Source organism: Saccostrea cucullata, unplaced genomic scaffold, assembly GCF_032062105.1.
Source record: "Saccostrea cucullata isolate Sc308-1 unplaced genomic scaffold, CSIRO_AGI_Scuc_v1 ctg245, whole genome shotgun sequence".
Classification (NCBI taxonomy): Eukaryota; Metazoa; Mollusca; class Bivalvia; order Ostreida; family Ostreidae; genus Saccostrea; species Saccostrea cuccullata.
Window position 1 is genome coordinate 188,897 of NW_026924728.1, and position 15,875 is coordinate 204,771.

The 15,875-nt window shown below is 33.3% G+C and overlaps 1 protein-coding gene across 1 annotated transcript in view; it reads left to right on the plus strand.

Annotated features, from left to right (window-relative positions):
- Window positions 1–10,131: 10,131 nt before the first annotated feature.
- LOC134267144 (potassium voltage-gated channel subfamily KQT member 1-like) overlaps window positions 10,132–15,875 on the plus strand; it is a 45,857-nt gene continuing 40,113 nt past the window's right edge. Inside the window, exon 1 of the mRNA XM_062749366.1 lies at window positions 10,132–10,309. The gene's annotated coding sequence lies outside the window, so the exon portion shown is untranslated. The remainder of the gene's footprint in view (window positions 10,310–15,875) is intronic.

Genomic DNA, 15,875 nt, shown 5'->3' on the forward strand with positions numbered 1-15,875 from the left:
AATAGGAATTTCTGTGAAATACTTTTAAAATGCTACTCCTCCTACAGTTTAAGTTTGATTTCAATAAAACTTGGCACACAAGTAGACTACACTAAGATACATAATTCTGTATAACGGTTTTTAATTTCGATGTTGCCGTGGTTACTAGAAATTTCTGTGAAATACTTTTAAAATTCTACTCCTCCTACAGTTTTGGTTTGATTTCAATATAACTTGGCACACAAGTCGACTTCACTAAGATACATAATTCTGTGTATCGGTTTTTGATTTGGATAAACGGTGTTGCAGTGGTTACTAAAAATAGAAATTTCTGTGAAATTCTTTCAAAATGCTACTCCTCCCAAAGTTTTGGTCTGATTTCAATATAACTTGGCACACAAGTAGACTACACTAAGATACAAAATTCTGTGTATCAGTTTTTTTTTTATTTCGATGAACGGTGTTGCCGCGGTTACTAAAAATAGAAATTTCTGTGAAATTCTTTCGAAATGCTACTCTTCCGACAGTTTTGGTCTGATTTCAAAATAACTTGGCACACAAGTAGACTACACTAAGGTACACAATTCTGTATATCGGTTTTTGACTTCGATGAACATTATTGCATTGGTTACTAAAAATAGAAATCTCTGTGAAATTCTCTCAAAATGCTACTCCAAATACAGTTTTTGTCTGAATATAATATAACGTTGCATATGCAAGTAGACTACACTAAGAACATAAAGAGGCTTAATCAAGGATCATTATTCTATTTATTGCTGTTGTAAAGTTCCAATTCCCAACTGCTTAAATACTTTTCTCTTCCTTTGCTATAAGTACAAACCAGCAGAGCTTCAGTCTCGACAGAGACTTCTGGTTTTTAAAATTTAAAACGAAGTTTGTTTTACTTTTTAATTTTTTCATATACTAAAAGTATCTATTTTAAATTGATTTATTTGTCATGTTAACCCCTTTTTTTTTTACTTTCAGCATTATTTATCATGTTCATTGTCATGAATTTTAAAATTGGGTACTTTTAAAAAGGCTATGATCCATAATTGATATGTGTTAAACCTCTGTGTTGGCCCAAAAGTAGGTCAAAGTGACACCGTTGTGCATTTTTCATAAGAACAAGCCTAGGCCCAAAAGCCTCATGCTGATGTTGAAAAACCAATGTTCTATCGAATTAAAAAAAAATATTAATAATATAAAATAAAATAAATAAATAAATAAAAACTGAAAATGGAAATGATGACAATAGGTTATTTGGAAAAGCTAATTCACTTATACCGGGTATGTATCAAGGAAATTTGTTACCATTTTAGACTAAAATCAAAGTAAAATGTGTATGTTAATATCAGTTATTATTATCAGTAACTGATGCAAGTGGCGCTTGCTGAGTGGTCACTTGCCTTTTGTTTGGTTTAATTGGAAGAATTTATCTCATTTTTAATCTGAAAGCCATATATGGCGTAACTGATCAAAAAAATATATTTCTGAAAAATACAAAATTAAGTAAAGAAATATAGTTAATACATTTAAATTAAAGCTTTTCTGACAATTCTGAACACGGAGAACACCGATTTTATCTTCTCTGTAATGTGTTATTTAAAGCTCCAAATTAAATTGTGATATCTTTATAACGCAATTGACTTAGATTTTGTAATTTACGGAAAAGTTCTATCTTTATATAAAGTAATGATACAAAAAATGAATTCTTATAATTTTAGTCTAATAATTTTCATTGTACATACGCCATACATGGCTTTAATTTGGAAAAGTAAAATGTAATTTAGCTCATCTCAGTATAGCTTACTCTCTGTGTAAATATTTAAAACCCGGATTCTGTATTTAAATATTTATCCATTTTGATGGGAAATAAAATCAATACTAGTTATGAGATGAAAACTAGTTTGTCAAAATATTGATGAAGCGTCAGGAACTTGAATCGAATATTCGCCTTTAATTATCTCTACCATAAAATGACAATATTATACATTATCGTAAATCCAAGATCGCGTGCGGAATCTCTGCCTTTATTCTACAGAGTATAGACACTTCTAGGGACTAAATGACAAAGCATACCTTTTTTTCAGGTCAAATTTATATGAGTTGACACAATTCCAGACAAAGGCTTTGGACTGAAGATACAGGAAGTATGTTATCAGCAGTATAACGGTGTCGAAAGGTTAATTATCTATGCTCATAATCTGTGCAAAGCTTTTTTCCCAATATAATTATGTTATAACGCTGAAAGGCAGAAAAAATTCTTAAATTATTTTCAGTTTATATGTATATGATGCTATTGAAAATTAATGTAATTTATAAATGTTGCTGTACTTTTCTGAGAAAATGTTTGAAATCCTATTAAGAAACTAGCTGTTGCCAAATTGATATTCTTTATTGCAATATAATTAATTCCATATTATTTGATGCAGAAGTAGAGTTAATATATATCAGATGCTGTGGATTTTTTTTTATTTCAAGTTCACTGGGATATATCCAGTAGACTGAGAGCAACTATGTATCTACGCATATATTTTAATAAATTTTGCACATAACGGTTAGAAACGGTTGTACCCATCGTCTCAAGCCACGATCTGAAGTCCGCATATATATATCTCTCTCAAAAAAAAGGATCCTACTTTTTTTGGTCGTGGTTTGCGACAATGGGTTGCACCAGAATTCTTACTTACTCCTCTAGAAAAACCCTATGTATAAGATTGTATAAGATGATGTACGTAAATTATATTCAGATTTCACTCGAATAATTATCGTAAATTTAATCAAAAGTCTCTAGTAGTTTCATTTCCGGTAAACAGCCCCGAGATAGCACAAAGGGAAGTACGGTAGTGGTTCCGGTTAGTGGATCTGAATTACTGACATTTCTTAAATGAATGATATTATTTTCTCATATATTCCAAGCTCTCTGATTGGCTCAAACTTGATCACATGATCAATTATATTACAGCATATTGACTTAAGTTACTATTTATAGATTTTTAAATGCATTTCAACTTAATGCTTTTAAAAATGGTTAATTTTCTGTAAAACAACATTTGTTCTGAGTTCATAACAGCCAAGAAAAAGTATGACTTGATACTTCTAAAAAAATTATACTCCAGCTCCTATTTTTTATACTGAATTGTGATGTTCTGTAATAATTAGTGAGATATAACGATGCCTTGAAGAAGAATCTACTTTACATTAAAACGTAATAGATATGTTTTTCAAAAATCAATACAAAACTTAATTAGACAAATTAGGCTTTTAAAAAAGTAAATCTCCTACATTACTTCATCGGTACAAAGAATAACACACGTACATTACAGATTATTTTTTTATCCTCTAGTCTCTCAGCGTTAAAAAAAGGAGAGAAAAGTTATGAGTGATTTTGTCAATCTCTGCCTTTGATGAGGTCGATCCATAGATATATCGACTTCACAGCAAAGCATATCGACCTCGCACGATATGCATTTCTAGATCTGTGAAGTCGATATATCTATGGACCCATCTCATCAAAGGGCTATTTATATAATATCACTAACTCGAATAAGTGATATTTTCCCTTTTTATAAGTGCAAATCAGTAGAGCTATGTTTCAACCACTGCTGAAATGAAAACCGATGTTGAAATATTTTTTTTTCAAAAGCGATGGAGAGTGCATTTCAAAGAAAACACTGGTTGTATCCACTATCGAAATAACGTCCACTACTGAAACATTTTTTTTTTCATAGAGGTTTTGATTGATTGTTTATTGGCAATATTTCATCCCTAATTCGGGGGAGGGGGGATCGAAACTTATGTTTGGGGTTGAAAGATGTTTTAGGTTTCTCTGGCGCCCCCTCCCCCCCAATTGAACCTAGACTTTTTTTTTGAAAGCCAGAGAAACGATCTTTTGCGTGCCAAGGGGGTTGTAATCCTTGACACGGGCGCCATTTAATCAATCGTCCCATCCTACGGACATATCATCCAGGTTTTGGATGTCTTGCAATTTTTAAAGCCAAGTTGCAACCACAATATTGAAATCATGCTCTACAATCTCGTCATTTTTTCTGAATTCTTCTCCTTTGGTTGAATTGTGATTCATATCTCAACAAAGCCATGTGTTATCGTCGTTATGTCAGTATTGTTTTGTATAGTTACGTCAGTATAGTTTTGTATAGTTACGTGAGCATGGTGAGTATAGTTTTTTATAGTTTTGTATGGCTTGTGAAATTGAGAAATTTTGATTTTAAGGTTTAAGGATTAAGTCTACAAATCGGATTACAGCTCAACTGCTTTAGATTTATTAGTAAGAACAGTATCTATACAAAACTGACAATTTATATTGATAAATGGAATCCAGCGTGTCACTTAAAATATTGTTTTAAAGAGTTTTAAAAATGGTTTTGAATTTTAATGAGACTTTCTTGCTTCCGGGTTACAACAAACGCGGCTCCTCTTATTTTGTCATTAAAATTCCCTTGAAAGAAACTTTTGAAGGAATTCGGATAATGATTTGTTTTATTCCTGAAAGCTTCACGATGACTTTTGTTGCTTGTAATCATCTTGTGAGTGTTTCATCAAATTATTAACCAGAATCGCGAAGCTTTGACATCTTTTGGGGTCCAAAAATATTTTCTTCGTCACCGATTTGAGGCTCCATATAATTTATATCCCTGTTAACAAACTCCCTTGAGTACGCCATACTTAGACCATAGTGGGCTTAAAACGTTCATCTCCAGGAAGACGTAAGCAATATTGATTTGAAGCAAATCTTCAAAAAAAATCTTTTGTCTTATATTTTAAAAGAGGATTATTTCATATCATACATAATAGAGGGCTATGCTCATGGGAATAAATGGATAGGCAACCGATATCATCTAGGTTTTCCTAAAGGGAAAAAAAGATAATTTACTTGGGATTTTGCTATTATACTGTAAAATAATTTTACAGTACAACAAACACTATCAAATTTACTAAAATCAATCAATTTCATCACGCCAATTTTTCGTATTTTGAGGAAAAAAATAACTGGTTTTCACACGTTGGGAAGCAAGATCACCACAGATAGGAATTCTAAAGCCACAGGAGCGCATGTTGCACTACGAAACATCTGGAGGTCAGCAAAGATCAGCATCAATACCAAAATAAGGATTGTAAGAGCAACGTGCTTGGGGTCCTCCTATATAGTGCTGAAGCATGGAAAGTTAATAAAGCCATTTCAAACAAGCTAAATGCCTTCCAGACACGTTGCCTTCACAGAATATTACGCATCTTCTGGCGCCCCTAATACCATCTGAAATGATTGATTGATTAATTGTATGTTGTTTAAATTCCCTCTAGAGAATTTTTCACTCATATAGAGAGACGCCACCACTTGCCGGTGGAGGGCTACAAATTTTGTCCTATGCTCGGCACTTAGGGCCTTTGAGCAGTGAGGGATCTTTTTTGTGCCAGCACCTACTGCGACATGGGGCCTCGGTTTATACGGTCTCATCCGAAGGACTGGTCTCCACGTCCCACAGTGGGATTCGAACCCGCGACGTAAGGATTGAATCCTTACTTCGCGACTCTAGAGCAGACGCTCCAACCACTGCGCCCATCTCGAATGAAGAGCTGTACAAAAACATAGCACCATCCTCTATCCAAAGTTATAAAGAAAAAGAAATGGCTGTGGATAGGACATGTATGTAGAATACACTCAATCTCCACCCAAAGGGTTGCATTGAGATGGACACCAACTGTCGAGAGAAAGAGAGGAAGATCAAAAGAGACCTGGAGAAGATCGGTGAAGAAATAACAAAAAAAAGAGAACAACTGGACATTGGGGCAGGTCCACGACAGGTTAACATGGAAGTCTCTGGTGACGGCCTAATGTGCTGACCAACAGGAAGAGGACTAAGTAAGTTTCAAACGCCGTAGGAGATTTGAATTTGTGTATGGTAGAAAAAGATTTTTCAAATCTTGATTATTTCTACGATATTTGGATACTGTAAGTCAAAGTAAACATGTCCAAGACAAACAAATTACTAGCATATTCTGTCATATTTACAATTATATAATTGCATATCTAGGCGGTAAAAATGCATGTCACATTTTATAATTTAAAAAAAGGAAAATATTATGACAGATATTGCATTTCCGGAATTCAATAAACTTAAATGGACACTTACAAAAGAAGGTGCCAGATTCTGACATATTCAAAATATAGTCATTTAATATTTCATAAAGTAATCGGTCTCCATTCATTTTGCTCTAAATAAAAAGGCTCAGAACGATTAGATATTTAACACTAGGGAAAACACCGAATGTTTGCATGATCTACAGAATTCGCTATTTATATTGATTTGCTGAAATAAATGCTTTAATTGTTAAAACTTTGATTAGTAAGTATTATAGTTTTTGTTGACAAGAGTTCTTGGTGATCAATTTTTCCTGCGGCATTTGTTGACAAAATGGCGGCCATTTGTCCTGGCAGGTGTGTAGGTGGATTACGCCATGTTTTAGTTATTTGTTCCAGTTTTTAAAATTATTATATTTAGCTTTTAGGTAACTTTCTAAATATGTCTCTTTTTGCAAATTTTGTTTACAATGACTGTATGCAGAGAAAACAAATCCATGGACTATACAGAATTGTGTTGAAATGTCTTGCATAATGTAGCCATTATGTTATTATAATATTTCCCGTTTTTTGTTGTCCTTCTGTTGTTGACCTGTAAAACATATCATGCAAAGGTTAAAAAATTATGCGCAGAAAATAAAGTGAAAATCATAACCTGTTTAAAGGGGCGTATGAAATATATGGAGATCAAATCAATATAGGAACTGAAAATGAGTTTGTTCATTTCTATCACATCGTCTATATATCTTAGTGTTGGATTTTGAATGAATTCTGATTGATATAAATACAAAAATAGGTCTTCACTGATAACAGGGCTCAATTAGTACCCATGAGAAATCCGACAGACTGTTGGAAGATTGTTCCCATGGATCAACCATTTTTATTATACATAATTTTGGAGAGCTTACTGAGTATTTATGAAGGCTAGTTTTGTAGAATAGATAGTAGCATGCTATCTATGTTTGTAAGAATGATATGGTAAATGAATTTAGTTAAGTCATTTTTACGCCCCCGTAAACGAAGTTTCGGGGGTATATAGTTTTTGTCGTGTCCGCCCGTCTGTCTAAATGTCTGTTTGTCCGCAAAAACTTTAACCTTGCCCATTACTTTTGATTTAGTGGAGCTATGACTTTCATATTTCACATGTGTATTCCTTGTGACAAGACCTTTCTTTGGGTACCACCAAATTTAACCTTTTGTCCTTGACCTTGGAGTTTGACCCACTTTTACACAAAAATTCCAAACTTTTACTTTGGCCATATCTTTTGAACAGTAGATACCAGGACATTTATACTTCATATTATTCTTTGTAGAAAGAGCTTTGATTGGATACCAACAACTTTGACCTTTTGACCTTGACCTTGGAGATTTCCGTACTTGTTTAAAAACTTTAACCTTGCCCATAACTTTCGAACGGTAAGGGATAGGGTTTGCATACTTCAAATATGTAATCCTTGTGAAAAGACCCTTCATAGGATACCAGGAACTTTGACCCTTTGACCCTGGAGTTTGACCTACTTTTAAAAATCAAACTTTTAAAGGGTTAGGGCTAGTCTTTCACACTGAATATATTTAATCCTTGTGACAAGACCTTTCATTTGATAGCAAGACCTTTGACCCTTTGACCTTGGAGTTTGACCTACTTTTAAAGATTTTTAACCTTGGCCATAACTTCTGAACAGTTAGGGCTAGAGCATCCATACTTTACATATGTATTTTATATGGCAAGACCTTTCATTGGATACCAATAACCTTGACGTTTTGACCTGGATCTCGGAGATTTTTGTACTTATGAAAAAAACTGTAACCTTGGCCATAACTTTTGAACGCTCAGGGTTAGTGATCTCATACTTTACTTATGTACATGTAATCCTTAAGAAAAGACCCTTCATTGGATACCAAGAACTTTGACCCTTTGATCTTGACCTTGGAGTTTGACATACTTTTAAAAATCAAACCTTGAGCATAACTTTTAAAGGGTTAGGGCTAGTGCTTTCATACTTTACTTATTTAATCCTTGTGACAAGACCTTTCATTTGATGGCAAGACCCTTGACCTTGGAGTCTGACCTTCTTTTAAAATTTTTTAACCTTGGTCATACAATGTAATCCTTAAGAAAAGACCCTTCATTGGATACCAAGAACTTTGAATCTTTGATCTTGACCTTGGAGTTTGACCTACTTTTAAAAATCAAACCTTGAGCATAACTTTTAAGGGGTTAGGGCTAGTGCTTTCGTACTTTACATATTTAATCCTTGTGACAAGACCTTTCATTTGATAGCAAGACCCTTGACCTTGGAGTTTGACTTACTTTTAAAATTTTTTAACCGTGGTCATAACTTCTAAACGGTTAGGGCTAGGGCTTCCATACTTTATATATGTATTTTTTGTGGCAAGACCTTTTATTGGATACCAATGACCTTGACCTTGAAGATTTTCGTACTTTTTAAAAAATCTTAACCTTGGCCTACTTTCATATTTCACAATTGTATTTCCAGTGAGAATGCCCTGCTTTTGGTACCAATATATTAAATTTGCATTTAAGAAGTGCTTAATATTTGCTATTTTGCCATACAGGGGCATCAGTGTTTCACAAACACATCTTGTTTTCATTAGGTGAGAGAGAGAAAAAAAGCATAACACAGTGTGACTTCTTGAAATGTATTGAAAATTGTTACTAAAAATAAAATGCATTAATTTCACAATCTCATTTGAACTTAAACCCTATTCAAGGCCTTCGTCAAATACAGTATCATATCGTAAATAATCATTTACTGAGTGGAGAGAAAAAAAATCAAAATTTCCACACAGTAACAACTGAGTAGTAATGATAAATGTTCATCAGTTAATGACAATGTACACTGTATTTTGTTGATTTTGAGGAGGTGATAATTCAACGGGAATTCCCAGTTGTTCACAATATCGGTAACAATGAAATTCGTGGAAATAGATTAATCCCCAGTCAGTGTCTGTACAATTAAGAACTAAATTTTTAATGTAAGAAATAATGATATCCTGAACGTAATGTTAGTCGGTTATCCGTGTAAATAGCGACATTGACAATTGAGACAAAAATGAATGTTAAAAAAAATAATTTAATGAGGCTGGGGGGTTGTGGCCATTTTTAGACTATTTTGACCTCCTTTAGAAGAAGAGCTCCATAAAAAGATATACAAAAATGGTCAAATTTAAAAAAATTAAATAGTATGAAATTCCTCTTTGCCAAATGATAGTTGACTGGTGATTAATTTGGCGATCCCCAGTCTCCTTAATTTTACATATACATTGACGAAAATGTCTACTTCTTCAAACTTCTATTCTTCCATATACCTATTAGGCAAGGTTTTAACGAAGCATATATATATTTTACGATTCAGCATTTGCATATTTAAATGAAAAGTATATTATATAGGAGTCCGTTCTCGAGTTCGTTTACTCTTATTTCAAACGCCATTTGTCCTTCCTCCTGTATTCTGTATAACTAAGAGTTAATTCTGCAAAAATCAGAGAAAATATGATATGTTATTAGAATAACGAACCGATTTTTACTTCGTCAACTGTTTGATGCCATTTTCCGTTAAAATCCGTTCATTTATAAATGTCACCTATACTTATACAATTTTAAAAATTCGTCTTCCATTCAATATTTGACTAGCTCATTGCAGAATTCGAACCTAGAAAAAACTTTATTTGAAATCGTTTTTGTGTGTTTATCAGGAGCAACGATTAACTGTTACCACTTTGGATACTTAACAAAGTCTTTGCAATTATTAGCTTGTTATCAGCTTAAATCTTTCTGTGGTGAGATAAGGTTACATGTGTAATGTAAGTAAGACAACTACTGTAAAGAAGGCAAATTAAAAAAAAATCACATTCCTGATCTGTGACCGGTAATCGTACTCACTCGTCACGGATGACTTGAATCCTTGAAAAAAAAAATTAGTCCCTCGCAGTGATTTATGAAATTCTTTGGGGACATTGTACCTAGAGTACAGAAGCGAGTTAGTGCGCATGAGTTTTACCTGAAGCTGGCAGTGATGGGTCAATAGCGATAGAGAGATCGCGGAGAAATTACTGCTGGCAGACGACAGGGAAATATAACGACATGTTTCTTGCTACATCGCCTCTTCGAGCGCTTGGTCTTGTTAATCACAATTTTCATCAACAGGATTGTATTTTAAACAAATAAGAAGAACACGAAATTGATGGATATACCTTAATTTCCAGGTAGGTAAAACGTTTGAAATAATTCAATCAGTCGTTGTGTTGGTTTAAGAGAAAGATGAATCTCTCTTCATTTTGTGATTCTTGTTACTAAAGCATGGCTAAATTATGTACGTAATATAATCCAGGAGAATATCTCATATCATCAAGAAAAGTTAATATAATTATTGCGCTTCTTATTTTGTTAAACCTGGATGTTAAATCGCAATTATTAAATCTTGTTCAATAATTGATCAAATAGTGCTCGCGATCATGCGACTGCTATCTCTGTTAGCCTTGAGGAGCGCAGGATTCCAATCTCAATTCAAACCTCACTCGGGCAATATACAGGGAATTGGTGACATTGAATATTGATAAATAGTACAGAGGAAGGCCTTCCTTTTACTGGGGAATGGAGTATCCTTATACCAGTGGTAAAAGAAAATAAAAACAGATATAACATTTTTATTTCGGTAAAGTTTTTTTCTTAGATGAGGTCACCCACTTCTTGGGTAAACATTCGCTTAAATCATTTTATCTAAATTCGTTTTTTTTTTTCTTATTCTCTTAAATTCTTCTGAACTTACTCCTTAACTAAACACAATATAATACTGTGATATAATGACTTACAAATCAAGGAAATGTTATATCATAATTTATTTTTTTAAAAGTACATGTATCTTATTAAATATGTTCAATAGATTAACATTAAATATACTAGTAAACTGTTCTCTCTCAGACCAAGGAATATCAACATAACTGTACTGATGATAAACACAGTTAAAATCCTATATAATGAATATGATAAATGAATAATGCAATTAAAGTTGTATTTTACAAAAGAGAAATGCTATACCGTTTTATATTAATCATAGTAACCTCGTTCTTGGTCTGAACGGGTTTTGTATTAAATTATACCGAGTTTTATGAAAGGAATATTAATTAATTTTCTTCGTCTTCTTCGTGTCTTCTCGTTATTTCCCGATCATGACAAGGAGCACATGGCGGGTGTGACCGGTCAGCAGGGGATGCTCACTCCTCCATGGCACCTGATCCCACCTCTGATGTTTCGGAGGTCCATGTTTGCTCTGCTCCTATTTTGTATTGTTTTATGGACTTTGAGATTGAATATTGTTCGTTATCTCCATATCTTTCTTCTCGTATGTCTTGTATAAAAGTTGTTTAAAGCTGGAGAAAAAATTTAATGAAATGTGTTTTTTAATTAAATCTAATAATATTACGTATGTGATTTGTCATATTTTCTCATCTTAAACTTTGATTCCTACAATCAGTAAGCAAACGTAGGAATTTGATATGTTTCAGAAAGTTTGAACAGTTGGAACAAGGGATTTTTTGTCAGGGTTGTTTTGTTCTTTATAATAACACATTTCACTTTGTTTGTTGCAAAAATAGATCTATTTCTTGGATATATCAAATTATTCTGATTATGATCGGTTAACATATTGGATGGAATGAAATAAAGTTAATCAAATTTGTCTTCTTAGTACACATATAGTGCAGTAACGAAGCGACAGGAGTTAGTGATTTTTTTTAAAAAAGAATATTGGAGTGTACAATTTGAAATGGGAACGTAATTCAAATCCAATTTAACATATTTTAATTTTCTATTTCATCAACCATTTTCTTTTTAACTGTAAGAGATGGATATAGGATTTAAAATAAGCCCGAAAATACACTGCTGTTTCGAAGTAAACCATTTATTTTAAGTCAAAATAGATTTAATTCCTGTTTCATTTATTTTGAAATGAAGTATTCTAAATTGGTTGTTCTATATTTGTAATTAAAAGGTGTAGATATCTCAAAACTGACAGCATGTCAGTATCAGAAACCTTCTAATCAGGGTGTCCAAGATCCTGAAACAAAACCAGCAATGACGTCATTGAATAAGGTGCCAAATTAATTTCTCGCCTGCAATCAAACCGAATCTCACATTCTTCTCACACCACGGCGTGGCAGAGTCGTGATTTCTCTGCGGTTTCTATGACTACGTCTTATATGAGATTGTCATTGGAATCTTCTTTGAGCATGTGTTAAACTTTTGACACACCAGTTTATTAAGATAAGCTAAAGGGAAACACGAACCTTGCGGACAAGAGTTATACGTTTAACAAACGCAGGCCATTAAAGAGTAAACAAACATGCAAGGCATGATAAAACTAAAGTCACGAGCGCTATATTATGTGTTTTTGTGATATTTTTTGCAAGATTCGGTGGAACTTTACATGTTTTTATATGTATGAATTCTAGAGTCCTATATTATTAGCTCACCTGCACAACTTTCTGTTTGAATAGTTCCAGGCGTTTGTCTTCTGTATATTTTTCACCTTTTCATCTTCTCAAGAACCACAACACCAATTTGAATCAAACTTGCCATTAAGCATCCCTTGTAAAGGATAGAAAAAAAAATCAAGTAAAGTGCCACATCACCTTTCAGGGCGAGGTAATAAATAAATGACAAAAATTCGGTGGGATCATTTTAAAAATCTTTTTTAAGAACCACTTGACTAGAAATACCAATGAATTACATAACGCAAATTCAGGTTCATGCAAATCATGCCCCTTCATACAGATTGGATGAAAGTTTGATAAAAGGAAAATAATATCATAACAATTGTTCACAAGAGAAACTGTTTACTAATGTGCCATCTTCGGGTAGTGTACAATCAAGTTTGTTAAAATGATGTCCCTGGGTCCAAGGATGTAGGGCATACCTGACAATGAACTCTTCGTAGTTGTGTTTATTGGAAACATCTTTCCATCTAAAACGAGCACAGCATTAAAACATCAAATTGATATGCAAGGATCTTTTATCAAGTTTGGCATCAACTTTGTGCAAATTGTGACTCCCTTTGGCCAATTCTTAATTGAAAAGTAATATCTTCTAAAGAAAAGCATGTCCACACTCAGTCATCTTAAAATGTGATCTCCTTGAAGAATGGTATATTGAAAGGTGAACCCAGGACTAGGGCGGTAGCGCAAGGGGAGATCAAAGTCTTATCCTGATAAGATTTGCCAGATATTCTGTTTGGGAACTTAAATACTTCGGTATATATAATTATATTTTATATTTTCATGACAACTGATAACTAAAAATCCATTAAGTTTACGGGGTTCAAGAACAATTCTACGTTAATGTCTTCAATATTTGTGTGAAGGAGCTTGTGTTAAGGACGGGTGATGCAAATAAAAATATGGTTGCCCGGATTGGTATATATTTTAGGACCTATTTTGCTTGTTAATGATATGATTAATAAATTTCTAAAATATTAAGAATTAGTAAATTTTCTATGATGTACAAAATTCTACCTTTCTGAAATATTCCAAAATAATCTTTACAATTTTTTTAAAATCCCATTATTGTAAACTATGAAAATTTAATTCTGTGCGATTAAACATTCATTTTACGCATATAAATATAACTTTATGTTGTTATTTTCAGAATGTTTGATAAAAGTTTGTATCATCTATCCATAAAAGTGAGTTAAGAGTCCTTTATAGTCGCATATAACCAAATTGCACTACTTTAATAATCAATAAGTCAATAAAGAGTCATAAAAGTGATAAAAAGTGCAGCATTTGCTAATAATCCAGAGCTCATAAAAGCAAAGGGGGCAAGAATGTTGCTACATGTATCGTCTCTTATCTTGCTTAAAGTCTTTTTTTTTCATTCGTTTCTAGCAAATGAAAAATTATTCAATATTTAGAGTCCAATAATATTAAAAATGTTTAAGTGATATGCAGTCATTTAAATGTCAAATATTGTATTGATATGAAATCTGAAAAATGCTTCATTACTACAAATCTAAGAAATTGACTGCCATAAAAAGGATGACCTTGACTTTGAAAAACGTCCTGAAAAATCAGTTAATCTTATAGTTAACAATTTAAGTAAAACCGATTTAAGATTTTTGGTATATAAAACGAAATTAAAAATGAAGCCTTTTTCACTCAAACTTGTATAAAATAAAGTCAAAGAAGTAGAGCTACAGTTTCGACAAAGTGCAACTTGATTTCCATTTGATATTGTTCAACAGACTTCGTGAATTGATGGGTTTTTGCTTAATCCCCCCCCCCCCCCCCGATATGTTGATCTAAATTCATTTATGTCATGTGTTTATCATTTTTATCATTATCGATGGTTCATTTCTCAACCTAATGATTTCAATCCAGCTTTGTTTCCCTCGATGTCACGCAGACGAACATTTTCAGCTTTTCTTTATAAAAAAAGATGGTACTCTCTCGGGACCATACACCAGTTGCGCGAAAATCATGATTAATCACGTGATTTGTCAGAGCTAAGAGAATTTTGTTCACTCGCCGATCCATCTCTTGTCGTTCACGTCATCGCGTGTAATGCAATAAAGGTAGATTTCAAAGCGAGATGGATGTGGCATCAGTGGTCTATGGAGATTTGGTGACAACGCAGAAATTATCACCCTGAAAATCTATCACTCAACTGTGATTTGCCTGTATTTTTTTCATTCCGTGAGGTTTCAGTTGTTCATCATATGGATCTTTTGTGTGACGGTACCACATAATTCTCTACTGTGCGTAGGTCATGGCTGATATGTCTATTCTAAAACTAATTTAACAAATAGAAATATGGTGAGCTGGGGTTCAGGAGAGAGAGAGAGAGAGAGAGAGAGAGAGAACTGTCAGGTATTGAGACTGTTGGATAAAACACATCCCTCTGAGAACTTTTGATGTACATCACAGCACTCTTGATCTTTAAAGTGATTAAAAAACCGCTGGGTTGCGCGACTTTATTTGAGCATTGTTTTGTCAATTCACCACACACCACGACAATAAGTTATCGATCATATTTAAAAACGTGAAAAATGGACATTCTTTACAATCTCCAATCCTCACAGAAATCGGTCACGCACCGAGTACAAAGTACTTAGGATCGATGATAGAAAGATCAAATAAACGGTGGAATTGGACCAGCATCTCATATTTGACACTTAAAGTAAATTGTACATCGAGCAAATAAAATCATTTATAAATTAAATAAAGCTTGGATTAATTTGTCTTCTACTTTTTTTAAGCCTTGCTTACCGACTTTGATTCTTGCTCTGGACGGGAAAACAATCAGGGAAGACTATTGGTTAAACGAATTAGAATTTGGTTTTGTGGAAACTCCAGCTCTTACATCAGAGAACGTGGATAAGGGTTTATAATTATTAGATCGCTCTCCGATATCCGCCGCTTTTGTCAATCTGATACTTTGTATAAGCGCGGATTTAACCACCAAGCAAGCAAAATGAAGAATAATTTCATGTCGCATTATCCCACCGTTCGAATTACAATACCAATTTGAGCAGATCGATGTCATCTCCACGTTGTTCATTAATTACACCCACGCAGTTTGGAAACAGAACACTTATTTAAGTACCATAAAATCGTAAATACAGACTCATGGAGCAAGGGTCGTAAAATCTATACACATTTGTAAGGACGAAGTAAGAGCTGATGAACAAAGAAATATATTGATGTGTATGTTACTGATTGCGCTTCAATTTGGGTTTGTTTAACTTTATTAGTTTATTTACCAAAGAAGGGTAAAATC